Source organism: Triticum urartu, chromosome 2A (genome assembly GCF_056163025.1).
Source record: "Triticum urartu cultivar PI428250 chromosome 2A, HENAU_Tu73, whole genome shotgun sequence".
Taxonomy (NCBI): Eukaryota; Viridiplantae; Streptophyta; class Magnoliopsida; order Poales; family Poaceae; genus Triticum; species Triticum urartu.
The window spans coordinates 495,982,291-496,004,302 of record NC_141874.1 but is presented as its reverse complement, the minus strand read 5'-3'; the positions used below and the strand labels follow the sequence as shown (position 1 = coordinate 496,004,302).

Here is a 22,012-nt window from a genome sequence, read left to right as displayed (position 1 = left end):
GGCCCACGCAAGGTACCAAATTATACGGTGGATCAACCACCAGAGACATGGGTAGAGAGCTATGAGATGGCCATGGAGATGCTTGATGTGGATGACACGGCGTGTGCGAAATACTTCACCATGATGTTTGAAGGAACGGCCCGTACTTGGCTAAAAAGCTTGCCCGCTAATTCTATCAGCTCGTGGGCCCAATTACGAGCCCGGTTTATCAACAATTTCAAGGATACCTGTAAACAGCCTATGTCGATAGTGGACTTAGCTACATGCGTCCAGGAGGAAGGAGAGTCAATGACTCATTGGGTGCGCCAGGTTTCACAAGTGTTGCACTCCTCAGACCGCATCAACTCTGACACCGCAGTATTAACCCTAGAAGGCAACTACCGGTTTGGGCCCCTGAAGTTGAAATTGGGACGGATGAAGCGTCATTGCACCGACATGGGAACCCTCATGGCCGCTTTGGTAAAATATGCTGATTCTGATAGTACCAAGGATCCCGAATCTGATGATGACAAGACAGGGAAGGGGAAGAAGAACAGCAGCTCCAAAGGTCAGCAGCATCACTGTGTAGGCAATGGCGGAGGAGGCAAGCGTAAAGCGGATGGCAACATGGATTTTGTGGCTAATACCAACGTACAGGACAATGGCCAGCGGCGCAAGGGCAGGCCGAAAAATCGTAGTGGAGCGCCCAACCCCAACCCAAACTGCCTGAACTATTTGCTAAACCAGCCCTGTCCAAAACATGGGACGAAGGAGGAGCCAGCAAACCACCTTTGGAAGGATTGTTTTATTATGCAGGAGTTCAAGAATTCTAATAATTTCCGGTATGATCACGGATCTGGCGGCGGCTCAGGATCCGGGCCGGGTTACAGTGGAGGAAGTTCCGGTTCAGGATTTAATGGTAATCTGGGCGGGCATAATGGTCAAAATAGTCAGAACAACCAGGGTGGTTACAACCAACAGCAGCAATAGTCAGGTTACCAAAGCAACCCAAAGCAGTTGAGTAGTGGGCAGTACCATCTCTTTACCACTAGCTTGGACAAGCGAGACCGGAAGGTTTAGAGGCGGGCAGTCAACTCTGTTGAACCGGCCACACCCCGTTATCTACGTTGGTCTGAACAGCCAATCATATGGAGCAGAGAGGATCACCCACTCCAGGTCGATAATCCGGGTCAGTTGGCTCTGGTGGTGGCGCCTCAGGTGGGAGGTTACAAGTTCACCAAGGTGCTCATGGATGGAGGGAGCAGCATTAACATCCTATACTATGAGACCTTCCATCGTATGGGACTAACAGATAAGAATCTCAAACTGTCCAATACAGTATTCCACGGTGTAGTGCCTGGCAGATCAGCATATCCCGTTGGTAAGATAGCTCTTGAAGTGGCCTTTGGGGATGATCATGATTCCAGGTCGGAGACATTAACGTTTGAAGTGGTGAAAATCCAAAGTCCATATCATGCCCTGTTTGGGCGTCCGGCATACGCCAAGTTTATGGCTCGGCCCTGTTATGTGTATTTGCAGCTCAAGATGCCGGGTCACAAGGGGACAATAACGGTTCACGGAAGCCGCAAAATTGCTTTGGAATGCGAGGAAGGAGATGCGGCTTATGCAGAGTCGGTTTGTGCCACCGAGGAGTTGAAATACTATAAAGACAATGTTGATCCGGCGGACATGACTCCGTTGAAGAAGCCAACTACGAAGCATGATCCGGCCCTGAAGTTCAAATTGGCAGCAGAAACTAAGCTGGTTGACTTCGTACCTGGTGATTCGTCCAAGCAGTTCAACATCAGTGCCAACTTGGATCCAAAATAGGAAAGCGCGCTCATCGAATTCATCCGTGAGAATCGGGACATTTTTGCATGGAAACCCTCTGACATGCCAGGTGTACCGAGGCAACTCGCTGAGCACACACTTAATGTGGATCCTAAATATAAACCGGTGAAACAGTTCCTCCGCCGGTTTAACGAAGAAAGACGTAAGTCAATTGGAGAAGAGGTAGCTAGGCTCTTAGCAGCTGGCTTTATTATTGAAGTTTTTCACCCTGAGTGGCTTGCCAATCCGGTGCTGGTCCTTAAGAAAAACGGCACCTGGCGCATGTGTGTAGATTACACAGATCTTAATAAGGCTTGTCCAGCAGATCCTTTTGCCCTCCCCGTATTGATCAAATCATTGATGCTACGGCGGGTTGTGAGCGTTTAAGTTTTTTGGACGCATATTCTGGCTATCATCAGATCAAGATGGCAGTTAAGGACCAGGAGAAGACGGCATTCATAACTCCCTTTGGATCCTTCTGCTATGTGTCTATGCCTTTTGGGCTCAAAAGTGCCCAGGCAACTTATCAACGGTGTGTACAAAATTGTCTTCACAAGCAGATTGGCCGTAATGTACATGCTTATGTGGATGATATCGTAGTTAAATCCAGGGAGAAGGAGACTCTGATTGATGATTTGAAGGAAACCTTTGATAACCTAAGGACGTACAAGATGATGCTCAATCCGGACAAGTGTGTCTTTGGTGTACCGGCGGGCAAGTTATTGGGTTTTCTGGTGTCTAACAGGGGAATTGAGGCTAATCCGGAGAAGATCACAGCCATCACCTCCCTGGCTAAACCGAAGTGTATCAATGATGTTCAACGCCTGGCAGGCCGGATTGCCGCCTTAAGCTGGTTTATCAGCCGCCTTGGGAAGAAGGTGATCCCTATATATCAGATGTTAAAGAAGACGGATCAGTTCATCTGGAGTTCTGCTGCAGATGAAGCATTTGAGGACTTAAAGCGGCAATTGGCCAATCCACCTGTGCTCGCCACTCCCATTGACAAGGAGCCATTACTGCTATATGTTGCTGCTAATGCTCGTGTGGTCAGCGTGGCTATTGTGGTGGAGCGAAAGGAGACATGTAAGGAGCATCCGGTTCAACGTCCGGTCTATTATATCAGCGAGGTACTCATTGAGTCCAAGCAAAGGTATCCGCATTGGCAGAAGCTGGTGTACGGAGTTTTTATGGCAAGCCAGAAGCTTAAGCAATACTTCCAAGGGTACCCAATTACAGTGGTCAGTTCTGCTCCTTTGGGGGATATCATCCAGAACCGGGAAGCAACTGGCCGGATTGCAAAGTGGGCTATAGAGCTGGGACCGTACGGTTTGAAGTATGTGCCCCGAACAACGGTTAAGTCTCAAGCACTTGTTGATTTCATCAATGATTGGACGGAAATGCAAGCACCTGAAGAAAAGCCGGATCATACGTATTGGACCATCCATTTTGACGGATCCAGGCAGTTGGAAGGCTCGGGGGCTGGAGTCGTATTAACTTCCCCACGAGGTGATAAGTTTTGTTATGTTCTCCGTTTAATGTCCCCTTGTACTAACAATGCAGCTGAGTATGAAGCCTTGCTCCATGGTCTCCGGATGGCTAAAGAGATGAATCTAAGTCGAGTTAAGTGCTTCGGTGACTCGGACCTTGTGGCTCAGCAAGTGTCTGGCACTTGGGATTCCAAGGACCCACTCATGGCAGCATATCGTCGGGAGGTGGATATTGTTGCAGGTTATTTCCGAGGTTATCAGGTGGACCACGTGGACCGGCAGAAAAATGAAGCGGCGGACTCTTTAAGCCGGCTGGGCTCTCAGCGCAAACCGGTCCCGCCCAATGTTTTTCTGGATGTGCTGCACAATCCGTCGGTGAAGATCCCTGGTGAAGAGGATTTGGCTATTCCTGATCCGGAGGCTCAATTGGTGGCAGTTCTTCATGTTACTCCGGATTGGACGCTTCCTTACCTGGCGTACAAGAACCGGGGCGAGTTGCCAGAAGATGAGATTCTGGCCCGGCAGATAATCCGGCGATCCAAGTCCATGGCTATCATCAACGGTGAGTTGCATCATTGCAGTGTGTCAGGAGCTTTTCAACGTTGCGTGTCTCCTGAAGAAGGCCGTGAAATTTTGCGTGAGATCCACGAAGGAGATTGTGGTCACCACGCCGGTTCAAAGTCTGTGGTGGCTAAAGCGTTTCGCCATGGTTTCTATTGGTTAACTGCTCATGCTGATGCGAAGAATCTGGTCAGATGATGTGATGGTTGCCAAAGGTTTTCAAGACGTGCTCATGTACCGGCTCAAGAATTGAGAATGATTCCAATTACTTGGCCGTTTGCGACTTGGGGGCTGGATATGGTTGGGCCTTTCAAAAGGTCCAAAGATAAGAAGACCCACCTCCTGGTAGCGGTGGACAAGTTTACAAAGTGGGTGGAGGCAGAACCTGTTAGCAAATGTGATGCGGCCACGGCGGTTCAGTTCATCAAAAAGGTGATTTTCCGGTTTGGATTTCCGCACCGTATTATCACAGATAACGGTACCAATTTGTCCAAAGGTGCTATGAAGGAGTTCTGCGAACGGGAGCACATCCGGCTCGACATTTCATCGGTGGCACATCCACAGTCCAATGGTCAAGCAGAAAGAGCTAATCAAGAGATCTTGAGAGGCATCAAGCCCCGGCTCATGGTTCCTTTGTAGAGAACGCCGGGTTGTTGGGTAGAAGAATTACCATCTGTGTTATGGAGCATCAATACAACACCCAACAGATCAACAGGATACACACCGTTTTTCATGGTTTATGGAGCGGAGGCGGTTCTCCCTAGTGATATCCGTCATGATTCACCTCGTGTCACGGCTTATATTGAAGCGGACAACGAGACAGCACGGCAGGATGCCTTGGACCGGTTGGATGAAGAGCGTGACATCGCAGCCGCCCGATCGGCGATTTACCAGCAGGATCTTCGTCGTTATCATAGTCGCCGAGTCAGAACCAGAGCCTTTCAGTAAGGAGATTTGGTGCTTCGGCTCATCCAAGATCAGACTGGTATGCATAAGCTATCCCCACCTTGGGAGGGGCCTTTCATGGTCAGCAAGAATCTGCACAACGGGTCATACTATCTAATTGATATTCGAGAGCATAAGGACTCACGTACATCAGAGGAGGAGACTAGCAGGCCATGGAATATAGCTCATCTTCGGCCTTACTATACCTGAGCCATTGGCCATACTTATGTACATATTATGACAATGTATATATTATGATAATAAACCGGAACCTCAGCTAAAGTGGGGTATCTATTCTTTTACATCATGTGAGGTTACACGGAGTTGCTCTAAAGCGGCCTCCGGTTTACCCCTTGAGTTCGCTTTGCTAAAAGCATCGTGTTATATCACTTGGAGGATTGGTCGTGTCCGAACCAATACCATGCCTCTTGATAGGCGAAAGCCACCAGATCACTTGGGGACTTGGTCATGTCTGAACCAGTCACGCCTCTTGATCGGCCTAAGGCCACAGAATCACTTGGGGGCTTGGTCGAACCCGAACCATGACCACGCCATTTGGTCGGCATAAATGCCACAAGAATCACTTGGGGACCTGGCTAACTAGAACCATAGTTACACCTAACGGGAGCTTGGTCGTGTTTGACCATGGTTACGCCATTTGATCACCTTAAATAAATCTTTTTTGGCAAACATTTTTGTCGTTGCTTTTGCTTCATACTTTTCTTTGAAGGGGGTTTTTTGCTTTTTATTGTGTTCTTTAAACCAACAAAGTTTTTTAACCAATCAATTGACAGAACATAGTTCACGTCAGTCCGGAGACTATTTGCCCGGTTTGATCCTTGTTGTTAACATCCTCTTACGGAGTAACACGGTGTTTATCACAACCCGGCACGGTTTTATTATAAACCGGCACAATATGGAAGGAATTATCAGTACTCAAATTTTGGGTTATCGCCCTTACTACAAAAAGTTGGTAAAACCAACAATGTGATTCAATGTCACAGGTATGATATATTTCATATTTGATTATACATATATACAGGAGTCGTTATTTCCTCCAACAGTGTGGGTTTACAAAACTCCGCTTCAAGGTTGGCCAAGCCAACTTCACACTCAACGGTGGCAGGTATTATGTATCGCAAAAATTTTTGATCATATATACTTAAAATTTTTGTTTTGGATGTTTTGACTTTATACGTATAGACATCATATTCCTCCTGACGGTACAACCGTGGTGGCACTTAACGAATTTCTTATTTCAGAAAGTATTTTGGAAAGTTCATTACCACAGGAAGAACACGTTATGCACGAAGGCATATCAACGTCAAAGGTATCAGCTAGCCTATTACAAGGCAACATGGTGCCCATATTAACATAATTGTTTTTCACAAAGGAGAGACAGTTTTAAAACCGGCTTCCGGTTTAAGATTGGCCACCAGCCTGGCCTGATGGTTGTGGGTCATCCTGCGTCGCTTCAGCTTCAGTTTCTCTACCCAGTGGCTGGAAATCCACAGTTGTCCAGTCGATTCCCATTAATGCTTGAAAAACAGCTTCGTCATGGATTAGCAAAGACTGATCAATATCGGGAGCGTAAGTATGCTTACGGATTGGAGGGATTAGGTTTTCCGATTCATGGATTGGTGCAGCTATTCGCTTGTTCTGGCTGTCATATTTGGCTTGATAATGAGACAAATCTGCCTCCTCAGCCAGTTGACAAGCTAGCGGACGTACCTCCCGGTTTATGGATCGCAAATCCGCTTCACCAAATTCTGACCCATCTTCCTTCAAGCTGGGATAACCCTGAGCTGCTTCAATAGGATCAAAATCCGGCACCCAGGCTTTTGCCCGGATTAAAGCATTGATTGCACCGGTTCGAGCAGCAGATTTCTTCAGCTCTTCAACCCGGGCAGGAAGCATTGACAGTTTCATCAGAGTATCTTGAATCAAATTGGGCGCCGGTTTGTTATGAGATGCGGTGCAGATGATCTGTTGGGCACCAGTGTACAATTGTTCAACTAAGGTATAGGCGGCTTTCAGTTTCCTCCGCACATCTGACCCCAAGTGACCAATGCGTGTCCCTGAAATACCATAAAGGGTTAATAAACCGGCGACCCTGTAAAGAAGGCAGAACCAATTCAGAAGGCAAAATGGCTTACCAAAGATAGCAGTGGTCATGGCATGAACGTGCCGCTTTATGCTGGTCAGTTCATCTGTCATTGGTTTTAATGCAGCCTCGGCATCCTCTGCTCGTTTGGTCAAAGCGGACTTTTCAGTGGCCCAATCCGCCCGTTTCTTCTTGAAGTTCTCCTTAAGTTGTTCCATGGCGCTTAAGGCACTGGCCAATTCCTCTTTTGCTTTGGAGGTTTCAGCTTGTAGGGTTTTCAAGTTTTCTTGAAGATCGACGACTTGGTTTTCTTTCGCCTTCAGCTCCGCCTGCAGGCAGACAGATATATGTTTCAACAAATCGGTAGAAGGATTCAAGTGCCAACCACATAACAAGTTATGTGCTTAACACTTGGGGGCTAATGCATATTCGATCTTCATCTTTCAATGGTTTACAAAGTCCCAAGCTCAATACAAGTATTCAACTTGGCACTTGGGGGCTAATGCATATTCGATCTTCATCTTTCAATTGTTTACAAAGTCCCAAGATCAATACAAGTATTCAACTTGGCACTTGGGGGCTAATGGCTATTTGATCATATGTATTCTGATGCGGCGGTTTCATTTACTTAAAGTACCGGTTTAACTATGCTAAGTTGAACCGGCCCTTGGGGACTACATCAGCAAATTTCAAAGTATCAAGATTCATATTATTAAGTCCCGGTTTGAAAGAATATTTCAAATCGGCCCTTAGGGGCTAGGAGAGTCAACAAGAATGAAAGCATACAAGCAAGAAGGAGCATATGGAAGTTACCTCATATTTATCCTTCATCATATTAACCAGACCGACTTCATAGTCACGGCTGGTATACAGCCGGTTCAGATAGCCGGAATGGATATCTCGGGCGTTCAGAGCATCGTAAGCCGTCAGATCAGCATTCCACTTGCCTTTGCCAAAAGTGGCTAATTCCTCCTTGGCAGAATGTTTGGATAAAGCGATAGGGTTGCTTGGCTCAGCATGGCCACTGCCAGTAATGACAACTTCATCATCATTCGTACCGCCGGTTTGCACTGGAGCTGTTGGCTTGTCAGTAGGTTTCGCGAGACCGGTGGAGCTTTCAACCCGGAGGGAACCTGTGGGCTGATGGATAGGATCTGAGGTATCAGTAGGTCTTTCCTCAGCAGTAAGATCATCATCTGGCTGCAGTGGATCATTGGGAATATCCTCAGGAATAGCCGCTTCAAGATTGGGTGTTGTGCCTGGTTCAAGAATGACATCTTCTTCGGCCGCTTTATCCAGGCGGGCCTTCTTGCTCGGCCTAGGTTTGGCCCTGAGAAAAATAACAAAATTAAATACAGCATATGTTCTAAGGCAATATACTGCAAACATCACAATAAATATAGCTTACCCAAGCACCATTTTGAGCGGTGGGAGCTGAGTAGCCGACGACTCGCCAGAAGATGAGTGGGAAATAGCCTGATAATCGGAGTCAGACGGATTAAGAGGTTGACGAAAGCAGCCCGCTTTAGGACAAGTACTGACAAGCGAATTAGAGACCTCGGAATGACGTTTCCGAACCGGACTGTTCGGTAAACCGGCAGAGGTAACTACCTGGCCGCTGTGCCGGGTGGTGCGGCGAGCTTCGTGTTGTTGAGTCTTCATAAGAAGTTTAGGATCCAAATAAGCAAGAGGATGAGAAAATTTAACTTTCCGGTTTGCCTGACGGATTTTTTGTGAAGGCAAAGTTTTTGAATCGGAAGAAAGAATAATTACCTCTGCAACATCCGCATGGCTGGCTTCGGCATCATCCTGACAAATATCATCATCAATAAGATGCATGAAAAATAAACCAAGTGAGTCAAGCTCTACCTCAAAGTCTGGATTATCCACCTCGTCATCAGGGGCCGGATTAGAAGATGCAGTGGTTCTTTTCTAGTGGGCAGTCTTCTTCACAGCTTTAGTTTTTTGCCGGGTTGCTCTTTTCGGTTTATCTGTTTTCTCTGGTTTCTCCTACGGCAGCTTTTTGCTCCAAAACGGATCATCACCCTGATTATGCAGACACTGATATTAGAAACAATGGCTAGACATATCGATAATAGATTCAGCAAAGAGAAAAATCAAAGTCTTACAGCTGGCGGTTTGTTTGTGGCGCAGAAGGGAAGCAGGCCGGTTCTAGCGCAGATGTGCTCCGGTTCATTCAGTATCTTACGCACAGCCTCCGTGATTTCTTCACCGGACAGCTGGAGTCTTGAATGTCGCAGTGGGTCATCCACACTATCAGTATATTCTCACATCAAACCGGAGCGCTGACTAAGGGGCAGTATGCTCCATGATATCCAACAGCGAGCAAGGTCAACCCCTGTTAAACCGTTGGCCATAAAGGCTCTGAGCTTTGACAGCTGGGGAGCATATTTGCTTCTCTCCTGGGCAGTCAATCGTTGAGGAAAAGGATGGGTATTGCTGAGCCGCTCCGGACGAAAACCAGGCAAGGGATTCTCACCAGCAGGGGAGGTGTCTTTGCAGTAGAACCATGTCTGATTCCACTCCTTGGGTGACTGTGCAGCTTGGCGTGAGGGTATGTGACCTCTTTCCTTTTTTGAATCGCCATGCCACCCAACTCCGTATTAGAGCCATCAGTAAACTCAGTACGGCGGTTTAGATGGAAAAGATCTCTGAATAATTCCACTGTGGGCTCCTCTTGAAAGAACACCTCACAGAGCACTTGGAAGTGGCACATATTTGTAACAGAGTTGTGGCCAGTGTCTTGCAGATGGAGTTGGAAATCAGCTAGAACATCCTGGTAAAATTTAGAACCGGGCGGTTTAAAATCCCGGGCTAAGTGGTCTACGAAGACAACAACCTCTCCTTCTCGAGGTGTGGGGGGCATTCTTGGCCAGGAGCCCTCCAATGGATGGTGTCTTTGCTGCCCAAGGCGCCAATCAGGACTAAATCGTCCAGTTGATCCTCTGTGACGCAAGAAGGGACCCAGTTGCACTCATACACTTGCTTGGCCATGATGAAATCTACAAGGTACATTGATATGTGCAACGTTAAATCGGAAGCAGATCTATCTAAACCGGAGTTTTATGAAGCAACAACATATGGCGGTTCAACAAGGGGACTAATGGCATATACCGGTTTGGAAAATTTTCTATCAGGTTAAACCGCCTGATCTAAACATTGAAGCAATTGAGATTGCGGATGGTTAAGTATGCAGAAACAGGTTTCACAAGGTCTTTTTATGGCGTTGGATCTGAAGCAAGTTCAAAAAATAAGAAAAATAGTCGAAGATCAAAGTAGAACAGTATTGAATCAATGGGCAGAAGTATATGTGAGATCTACGGTTTTGGGCAGGAAACTAACGGCGGATACTAAAAGTTACTGCTACACAAAGCAAGGGTTCACATGTGCATCCAGGAGCTAGTACATGAGTATGAACAAGTGATGAACACCGCAAGAACACGAAGCCCTAGATCAGATCTATGTTGAGAAGAACAGAAGACCTACTAGAGCTGAGGAAAACGCGGAAGGTCGCCGCGGCTTTCTGGCGCGTTCAAGTTGATGCAGCGGCCAAGGGTGATGCAGAAGACAACGGCGGCGGCGGAGCTCTGAGACTGGCGATGCAAGGAAGACGAAGAGGAAGGGCACGAAGGGAAGAAAAGAAATGACCCTTCGGGCCTATTTATAAGGCAAAGGACATGTGTCAGGCGCGGGAATCAAGGGACCGCATATTTTGGAAGTAGGGCGGTCACCTCAGTCATTGCGAATCTATTAAACAAGAAGATATCATGGATGTTTTCTTTATGACAGATGATGTCACGCCGGTTTATAGCAAACAGAGAAGATGACGTCACGGTGGTTCAACAACTACAAGAAGATGTTGAAGACGAAGATTTTTGCTAAGGATTGACATGAACATGTTCAAATCAATCTGGGGCCTAATGTTGGGGATATTACTACTGGGCATAAACCGGCCTACCTGGGCCGGATTAACTCCATCAGTAGTTCAAAGGTGTTAAAGCCCAAAGAGGCAGATAAAGGCCCAGGGCCCGTAGTCGGTTTACAACCTGTAGCCGTACATCAGCTTTGTGCATATACTTGTAATATAAGTTAGGAACAAGGAGAGACCAACCCGGATACGAGTATGAACCGGTGTTGGGACTCTCTGAACTGGCAGGCGTCACCCATGTATATAAGGGGACGACCCGGCGGCGGTTCAAGGACAACAGACAACAACTCGAGACATAGGCGAAGCTTGTTTGCTCCCTAGTCATCGAAACCCCATCAATTCCATCACAACTAGACGTAGGCTTTACCTTCCTCGAAGGGGCCGAACTAGTATAAACTCTCTTGCGTCCTTGTGTCCGCTTTAACCCCTTCAAGCTAACCAGTCGCGATGGCTCCACGACTAAGTCCTTTCTCTAGGACATCTGTCGTGACAAACCCACGACAACATGCCCTGCAAAAACAAGTTAGACGTCCTCTACTTTGTTGTTGCAAGTTTTACATGGCTGCTACGGGCTTGAGCCAGAACCGTTCTTACCTACGCATCAAAAACCACAACGCGGTGTAGTGATTGCTTTTTGATCTTCAGAAAGAACCATGTTCATTGAATCCGATTCAACTAAAGCTGGAGAAACAAACACCCACTAGCCACCTGTGTACGAAGCACGTCGGTAGAACCAGTCTCGCGTAAGCGTACGCGTAATGTCAGTCTGGGTCGCTTCATCCAACAATGCCGCTGAATCAAGAATAAACTAGTGACGACAAGCAATATGTATATACCCACGCCCACAACTCCTTTGTGTTCTACTCGTGCATATAACATCTATGCATAAACCAGACTTTGATACCACTGTTGGGGAACGTAGTAATTTCAAAATTTTCCTACGCACACGCAAGATCATGGTGATGGATAGCAACGAGAGGGGAGAGTATCATCCATGTACCCTCGTAGACCGTAAGCAAAAGCGTTATGAGAACGCGGTTGATGTAGTCGTACGTCTTCACGATCCGACCGATCCAAGTACCGAACGCACGGCACCTCCGAGTTCAGCACATGTCCAGCTCGATGACATCCCACGAACTCTGATCTAGCAGAGCTTTACGGGAGAGTTCTATCAGCACGACGGCGTGATGACGGTGATGATGTTGCTACCGACGCAGGGCTTCGCCTAAGCACTGCTACGATATGATCGAGGTGGATTATGGTGGAGGGGGGCACCGCACACGGCTTGGAACAATCAACTTGTGTCTTGGGGTGCCCCTTGCCCCCGTATATAAAGGAGGGAGGGGAGGCCGGCCGGCCTCTCTAGGCACGCCAAGGGGGAAGAAATCCTCCTCCTAGTAGGAGTAGGATTTCTCCTTTCCTAGTCCTACTAGGAGGGGAAAGGAAGGAGAAGGGGAGGAGAAGGAAAAGGGGGGCGCAGCCCCTCCCCTAGTCCAATTCGGACTAGGCCCATGGGGGCGCGCGGCCAGCCCTTGTGGCTTCTCCTCTTTTTCCCTTAAAGCCCACTAAGGCCCATATGTACTCCTGTATTCCCGTAACTCCCCCGGTACTCCGAAAAATACCCGGATCACTCGGAACCTTTCCGATGTCCGAATATAGCCTTACAATATATCGATCTTTACGGCCTGATCATTTCGAGACTCCTCGTCATGTCCGTGATCTCATCCGAGACTCCGAACAACCTTCGGTACATCAAATTACATAAACCAATCGTCACTGAACGTTAAGCGTGCGGACCCTACGGGTTCGAGAATTATGTAGACATGACCGAGACATGTCTCTGGTCAATAACCAATAGCGGAACCTGGATGCTCTTATTGGCTCCTACATATTCTACGAAGATCTTTATCGGTCAAACCGCATAACGGTATACGTTGTTCCCTTTGTCATCGGTATGTTACTTGCCCGAGATTCGATCGTCGGTATCTCAATACCTAGTTCAATCTTGTTACCGGCAAGTCTCTTTACTCGTTCCGTAATGCTACATCCCGTAACTAACTCATTAGCTACATTGCTTGCAAGGCTTATAGTGATGTACATTACCGAGAGGGCCCAGAGATACCTCTTCGACAATCGGAGTGACAAATCCTAATCTTGATCCATGCCAACTCAACAAACACCATCGGAGACACCTGTAGAGCACCTTTATAATCACCTAGTTATGTTGTGACGTTTGGTAGCACACAAAGCGTTCCTCCGGTATTCGGGAGTTGCATGATCTCATAGTCATAGGAACATGTATAGTTATGGAGAAAGCAATAGCAACAAACTAAACGATTATCGTGCTAAGCTAACGGGTGGGTCAAGTCAATCACATAATTCTCTAATGATGTGATCCCGTTAATCAAATGACAACTCATGTCTATGGTTAGGAAACATAACCATCATTGATTCAACGAGCTAGTCAAGTAGAGGCAAACTAGTGACACTCTGTTTGTCTATGTATTCACACATGTACTAAGTTTCTGGTTAATACAATTCTAGCATGAATAATAAACATTTATCATGAATAAGGAAATATAAATAATAAATTTATTATTGCCTCTAGGGCATATTTCCTTCATCCCTCTCCAATTGCAACACCAATTCCTTCCCAGATCCTTTTTGCTTTGGGCCAAACCCCGCCGCCCATGACATTCCCCGTCTTCGCGGGCGAGAATCCACAGCTCTGGAAGACGCTCTCAAAGCAATACTTTCAGATGTTCAACGTGCACGAATCCTACTGGGTTCCCATGGCGATCCTGAACTTTTCAGGCCCGGCAGCGATTTGGCTGCAGTCAATGCAGCGTAAAATTGCGGGACTCAATTGGGAGTCCTTCACTTCCTTGCTATGCACCCGATTTGGTCGTAATAAGCATAAACTCTTGATACGCCAGTTCTATGCTATCAAACAGACCAATTCTATTGCTGACTTTATTGAGCGCTTTAAAACTCTGATGAATCACATGATTTCCTACTCTGAACTGACATATCCTTATTTTTTTCCTTACACGCTTCATCGAGGGATTGCGCGCAGATATCGGTGTTGTGGTGCTCATTCAGAGGCCGCCTGATCTAGATACAACATGTTCTCTGGCACTGTTGCAAGAGGAAGTGGCTGATGGTGAAGCTGCCCTATGTGCATCCTCTCATAGAGCACAAATCTCCCGTTTTCAACCACCCAGTACACCAGTGGCAGTCACTTTTTCCCAGCCAACGGCTCCATCAATAATAGCTGAAGATAAGCGGGGAACAGAAGCAAACAGAGCTTCTTCAGATAGCAGTAAAATTGCAGCACTCCGTACATTCAGAAGAGCGAGAGGGCTCTGTTTCAAGTGCGGCGAACGGTGGGGGAAGGATCATACATGGACCGCCTCGGTGAAAATGCATATCGTCGAAGAGTTGTTAGCGTTGATGGGCACCGAGGACGATCTGTTGAGTGACAGGCAAAGGGAGTTAGCTGAAGCAGAGGAGGACAACCTCTGTGTCCTCTCCATACATGCAGTTTCAGGATCAGAAGGCCCAGGAGTAATGCAACTGAATGCTTGGTTACAAGGCAAGGAGGTTTTACTGCTTGTGGACTCAGGAAGCATATCATCGTTTGTGGACCAACATTTTGCTACTCGCCTAACCGGGGTCGCTCCTTTACCCAACCCTTGCAAGGTCAAGGTGGCTGATGGTGCTCTGTTGATGTGTGGCAGCTTCATTACCAAGTGTCAGTGGATGTGTCAAGACCATGAATTCACCACCGACTTCAAGATAATCTCTCTGGGGGCATACGATGCAATCCTCGATATGGACTGGCTCAAGAAGTATAGTCCAATGTTCATTGATTGGGATGCCCAACACTTGTCAGTTACCACAGAGGCAGGACCAATCGAATTACAAGCAGTGGCCAAGAATTTGCAACAATGTTCACTTATCTCTTCCCAAGAGCTACTCACTTCCTGTAAAAACGGAGCAGTGTCTTATGTGGTGCATATCAACACTGTACAAGATCAGGTTGTTGCTGACAACACAATACCAACTGATCTTCTCAGAGTACTGGAGCAGTACACCAATGTCTTTGAAGAACCCAAGCAGCTACCTCCCCGCCGTGCATGTGACCACATGATTCCTCTCATGGAAGGTGCACAACCAGTTAATCTGCGGCCGTACCGCCACAAGCCCGAGCTGAAAACTGAAATTGAAAGGCAAGTCAAAGAACTACTGGATGTTGGTGTTATTCAGAAAAGTCACATCCCGTTTTCATCACCTGTTCTGCTGGTGAAAAAGAAAGATGGCACTTGGCGCTTGTGTGTGGATTATCCCCACTTGAATGCGATGACAGTGGTGCCCAAGTACCCAGTACCAGTCATTGACGAGCTCCTGGATGAACTCGTTGGCGCAAAATGGTTCTCCAAGCTAGACCTTTGAGCAGGGTATCACCAAATTCGCATGGCTGAGGGTGAGGAATACAAAACAGCTTTCACTACTCATTCCGGGCACTGGGAGTTCTTGGTGTTGTCTTTTGGATTGGCGGGGGGTCCAGCAACTTTCAATGGAGGCCTGAACACCACCCTTCATCCACTGAACCGTGTGTGTGTTCTGGTTTTCTTTGACGACATCCTAGTTTTCAGCAAAACATGGAAGGAACATGTTGAACATGTCAGGCAAGTGCTTCAGTTGCTTAGGAAAGATCAGTGGCGAGTGAAGCAATCCAAATGTGCTTTTGATCAGCAACAAATAGCTTACCTCAGACATGTTATCAATGTTGAGGGCGTTTCCACTGACCCCAGCAAGGTAGACACAATCAAGCAGTGGCCAACCCCCGGTAATGTGAAGAAAGTACACAGTTTCCTAGGCTTGGCAGGTTACTATCGGAAGTTTGTGAAACACTTTGGCATCATAGCACGTCCCTTATTCCATCTGCTGAAAAAAGGGAAGCCATTTGTATGGACAACTGAGACCCAAACAACTTTCGATCTACTCAAACAAGGATTGGTTTCGGCTCCGGTGTTACGACTTCCCGATTTTAACAAGCAGTTTGTAATTGATGCTGATGCTTGTGACTATGGGGTGGGCGCGGTGCTGCAGCAAGAGGGACACCAATTGCTTACATGAGCAAACCATTGGGCCCAAAGAACAGAGGGTTGTCTACTTACGAAAAAGAATGTCTAGCTAGGCTGTGGAACAATGGCGCCCTTACCTGCACACTGACGAATTCCTGATTCGGACGGATCAACGCAGTTTAGTCCATATAGACGACCAGAGGTTGTCCACGGTGTGGCAGCAGAAAGCCTTTAGAAAACTGTTGGGTTTGCGCTACAAAATATGCTACCGACCGGGGACTACCAACAGTGCTACTGATGCTTTATCTCGCCGAATCCACCCAGAGGAACACCTGACAGCAACCTTTGTTTGCCAACCAGCTTGGATTGATGACATACGTGCCAGTTATGACTGCAATGACCAAGTTCAAAAAATCTGTGAACAATTGTGCCGTCGTCCGGACCCAAAAGGTAGATTCACTTGGACCAATGGCTTACTGTACTTGTTGGGGAACGTAGTAATTTCAAAAAAATTCCTACGCACACGCAAGATCATGTGACGCATAGCAACGAGCGGGGGGAGTGTGATATACATACCTAGTAGATCGACAACGGAAGCGTTTGGTTGATGTAGTCGTACGTCTTCACGATCCGACCGATCAAGCACCGAAACTACGGCACCTCCGAGTTCTAGCACACGTACAGCTCGATGACGATCCCCGAACTCTGATCCAGCAAAGTGTCGGGGAAGAGTTCCGTCAGCACGACGGCATGGTGACGATCTTGATGTACTACAGCAGCAGGGCTTCGCCTAAACTCCGCTACAATATTATCGAGGACTATGGTGGCTGGGAGCGCCGCACACGGCTAAGGAAAAGATCACGTGGATCAACTTGTGTGTTTCTGGGGTGCCCCTGCCTCCGTATATAAAGGACTAAAGGGGGGAGGCTGGCCGGCCAAGGAGGGCGCGCCAGGAGAGTCCTACTCCCTCTGGGAGTAGGATTCCCCCCCCCCCCAATCCTAGTTGGAATAGGATTCGCGGAGGGGGGGAAAGAGAGAGAGGGGCCGGCCCCCTCTCCTTGTCCTATTCGGACCAAGGGAGGGGAGGGGCGCGCGGCCCATGAGGGCCTGCCTCTTCTCTTTTCCACTAAGGCCCATCATGGCCCATATAGCTCCCGGGGGGTTCCGGCAACCTCCCGGTACTCCGGTAAAATCCCGATTTCACCCGGAACACTTCCGGTATCCAAACATAGGCTTCCAATATATCAATCTTTACGTCTCGACCATTTCGAGACTCCTCGTCATGTCCGTGATCACATCCGGGACTCCGAACAACCTTTGGTACATCAAAATGCATAAACTCATAATATAACTGTCATCGTAACCTTAAGCGTGCGGACCCTACGGGTTCGAGAACAATGTAGACATGACCGAGACACGTCTCCGGTCAATAACCAATAGCGGGACCTGGATGCCCATATTGGCTCCTACATATTCTACGAAGATCTTTATCGGTCAGACCGCATAACAACATACGTCGTTCCCTTTGTCATCGGTATGTTACTTGCCCGAGATTCGATCGTCGGTATTCCAATACCTAGTTCAATCTCGTTGCCGGTAAGTCTCTTTACTCGTTCTGTAATACATCATCCTGCAACTAACTCATTTAGTTGCAATGCTTGCAAGTCTTAAGTGATGTGCATTACCGAGAGGGCCCAGAGATACCTCTCCAACAATCGGAGTGACAAAACCTAATCTCGAAATACGCCAACCCAACATGTACCTTTGGAGACACCTGTAGTACTCCTTTATAATCACCCAGTTACGTTGTGACGTTTGGTAGTACCCAAAGTGTTCCTCCGGTAAACGGGAGTTGCATAATCTCATAGTTATAGGAACATGTATAAGTCATGAAGAAAGCAATAGCAACATACTAAACGATCGGGTGCTAAGCTAATGGAATGGGTCATGTCAATCAGATCATTCTCTTAATGATGTGATCCCGTTAATCAAATAACAACTCATTGTTCATGGTTAGGAAACATAACCATCTTTGATTAACGAGCTAGTCAAGTAGAGACATACTAGTGACACTTTGTTTGTCTATGTATTCACACGTGTATTATGTTTCTGGTTAATACAATTCTAGCATGAATAATAAACATTTATCATGATTATAAGGAAATAAATAATAACTTTATTATTGCCTCTAGGGCATATTTCCTTCAGTCTCCCACTTGCACTAGAGTCAATAATCTAGATTACACAGTAATGATTCTAACACCCATGGTCCACATCGATATGTGACCAACACCCAAAGGGTTTACTAGAGTCAGTAATCTAGTTCACATCGCTGTGTGATTAACACCCAAAGAGTACTAAGGTGTGATCATGTTTTGCTTTGTGAGATAATTTTAGTCACCGGGTCTGTTATATTCAGATCCGTAAGTATTTTGCGAATTCTATGTCTACAATGCTCTGCACGGAGCTACACTAGCTAATTCCTCCCACTTTCAATATGTATCTAGATCGAGACTTAGAGTCATCCAGATCTGTGTCAAAACTTGCATCGACGTAACTTTTTACGATGAACCTTTTGTCACCTCCATAATCGAGAAATATTTCCTTATTGTACTAAGGATAATTTTGACCAATGTCCGGTGATCTACTCTTAGATCACTATTGTACTCCCTTGCTTAATACAGTGTAGGGTATACAATAGATCTGGTACACATCATGGCATACTTTATAGAACCTATGGCTGAGGCATAGGGAATGACTTTCATTCTCTTTCTATCTTTTGCCGTGGTCGGGCTTTGAGTCTTACTCAATTTCATACCTTGTAACACAGCCAAGAACTCTTTCTTTGACTGTTCCATTTTTGAACTACTTCAAAATATTGTCAAGGTATGTACTCATTGAAAAAACTTATTAAGCGTCTTGATCTATCTCTATAGATTTTGATGCTTAATATGTAAGCAGCTTCACCGAGGTCTTTTTCTGGAAAATTCCTTTCAAACACTCCTTTATGCTTTGCAGAATAATTCTACATTATTTCCGATCAACAATATGTCATTCACATATACTTATCAGAAATGTTGTAGTGCTCCCACTCACTTTCTTGTAAATACAGGCTTCATCGCAAGTCTGTATAAAACTATATGCTTTGATCAACTTATCAAAGCGTATATTCCAACTCCGAGATGCTTGCACCAGTCCATAGATGGATCGCTGGAGCTTGCATATTTTGTTAGCACCTTTAGGATTGACAAAACCTTCTGGTTGTATCATATACAATTCTTCTTTAATAAATCTATTAAGGAATGCAGTTTTGTTTATCCATTTGCCAGATTTCATAAAATGCGGCAATTGCTAACATGATTCGGACAGACTTAAGCATACATACGAGTGAGAAACTCTCATCGTAGTCAACACCTTGAACTTGTCGAAAACCTTTTGCGACAATTCTAGCTTTGTAGATAGTAACACTACTATCAGCGTCCGTCTTCCTCTTGAAGATCCATTTATTCTCAATTGCTTGCCGATCATCGGGCAAGTCAACCAAAGTCCATACTTTGTTCTCATACATGGATCCCATCTCAGATTTCATGGCCTCAAGCCATTTTGCGGAATCTGGGCTCACCATCGCTTCTTCATAGTTCGTAGGTTCGTCATGGTCAAGTTGCATGACCTCCAGAATAGGATTACCGTACCACTCTGGTGCGGATCTCACTCTGGTTTACCTACGAGATTCGGTAGTAACTTGATCTGAAGTTACATGATCATCATCATTAGCTTCCTCACTAATTGGTGCAGTAGTCACAGGAACAGATTTCTGTGATGAACCACTTTCCAATAAGGGAGAAGGTACAATTACCTTATCAAGTTCTACTTTCCTCCCACTCACTTCTTTCGAGAGAACCTCCTTCTCTAGAAAGGATCCATTCTTAGCAACGAATGTCTTGCCTTTGGATCTGTGATAGAAGGTGTACCCAATAGTAACTTTTTGGGTATCCTATGAAGACACACTTTTCCGATTTGGGTTTGAGCTTATCAGGATGAAACTTTTTCACATAAGCATTGCAACCCCAAACTTTAAGAAACGACAACTTTGGTTTCTTGCCAAACCACAATTCATACGGTGTCGTCTCAACAGATTTAGATGGTGCCCTTTTAACGTGAATGCAGCTATCTCTAATGCATAACCCCAAAACGATAGTGGTAGATCGGTAAGAGACATCATAGATTGCACTATATCCAATAAAGTACGGTTATGACGTTCGGACACACCATTATGCTATGGTGTTCCATGTGGCATGAGTTTGTGAAACTATTCCACATTGTTTTAATTGAAGACCAAACTCATAACTCAAATATTTGTCTCCGCGATTAGATCGTAGAAACTTTATTTTCTTTTCACGATGATTTTCCACTTCACTCTGAAATTCTTTGAATTTTTTCAAATGTTTCAGACTTATGTTTCATCAAGTAGATATACCCATATCTGCTCAAATCATCTGTGAAGTTCAGAAAATAACGATACTTGTCGTGAGCCTTAACACTCATCTGACCGCATACATTAGTATGTATTATTTCCAATAAGTCAGTTGCTCGCTCCGAAGAACGGAGTCTTAGTCATCTTGCCCATGAGGCATGGTTTGCAAGCATCAAGTGATTCATAATCAAGTGATTCCAAAAATCCCATCAGCATGGAGTTTCTTCATGCGCTTTACACCAATATGACCTAAACAGCAGTGCTACAAATAAGTTGCACTATCATTATTAACTTTGCATCTTTTGGTTTCAATATTATGATTATGTGTATCACTACGATCGAGATCCAACGAACTATTTTCATAGGGTGTGTAACCATATAAGGTTTTATTCATGTAAACAGAACAACAATTTATTCTCTTACTTAAATGAATAACTGTATTATAATAAACATGATCAAATCATATTCATGCTTAACGCAAACACCAAATAACACTTATTCAGGTTCAACACTAATCCTGAAAGTATAGGGAGTGTGCGATGATGATCATATCAATCTTGGAACCACTTCCAACACACATCGTCACTTTACCCTTAACTAGTCTCTGTTTATTCTGCAACTCCCGTTTCGAGTTACTAATCTTAGCAACTGAACTAGTATCAAATACTGAGGGGTTTCTATACACACTAGTAAAGTACACATCAATAGCATGTATATCAAATATACTTATGTTCACTTTGCCATCCTTCTTATCTGCCAATCACTTGGGGTAGTTCCGCTTTCAGTGACCAGTCCCTTTGCAGTAGAAACACTTAGTCTTAGGCTTAGGACCAGACTTGGGCTTCTTCACTTGAGCAGCAACTTGCTTGCCGTTCTTCTTGAAGTTCCCCTTCTTCCCTTTGCCCTTTTCTTGAAACTAGTGATCTTGTGAACAATCAACACTTGATGCTCTTTCTTGATTTCTACCTTCATCGATTTCATCATCATGAAAAGCTCGGGATTCGTTTTCGTCATCCCTTGCATACTATAGTTCATCACGAAGTTCTACTAACTTGGTGATGGTGACTAGAGAATTCTGTCAATCACTATCTTATCTGGAAGATTAACTCCCACTTGATTCAAGCGATTGTAGTACCCAGACAATCTGAGCACATGCTCACTAGTTGAGTGATTCTCCTCCATCTTTTAGCTATAGAACTTGTTGGAGACTTCATATCTCTCAACTCGGGTATTTGCTTGAAATATTAACTTCAACTCCTGGAACATCTCATATGGTCCATGACGTTCAAAACTTCTTTGAAGTCCCGATTCTAAGTCGTTAAGCATGGTGCACTAAACTATCAAGTAGTCATCATATTTAGCTAGCCAAACGTTCATAACGTCAGCATCTGCTCCTGCAATAGGTCTATCACCTAGCGGTGCATCAAGGACATAATTCCTCTGTGCAGCAATGAGGATAAACCTCAGATCACGGATCCAATCCGCATCATTGCTACTAACATCTTTCAACACAATTTTTCTCTAGGAACATATCAAAATAAACATATGAAAGCAATAACGCGAGCTATTGATCTACAACATAATTTGCAAAAT

The 22,012-nt window shown here is 45.6% G+C and overlaps 1 pseudogene; it reads left to right on the top strand.

Annotated features, from left to right (window-relative positions):
- Positions 1-9,919: 9,919 nt before the first annotated feature.
- LOC147985602 (uncharacterized) lies at positions 9,920-15,310 on the top strand (annotated as a pseudogene).
- Positions 15,311-22,012: the final 6,702 nt, after the last annotated feature.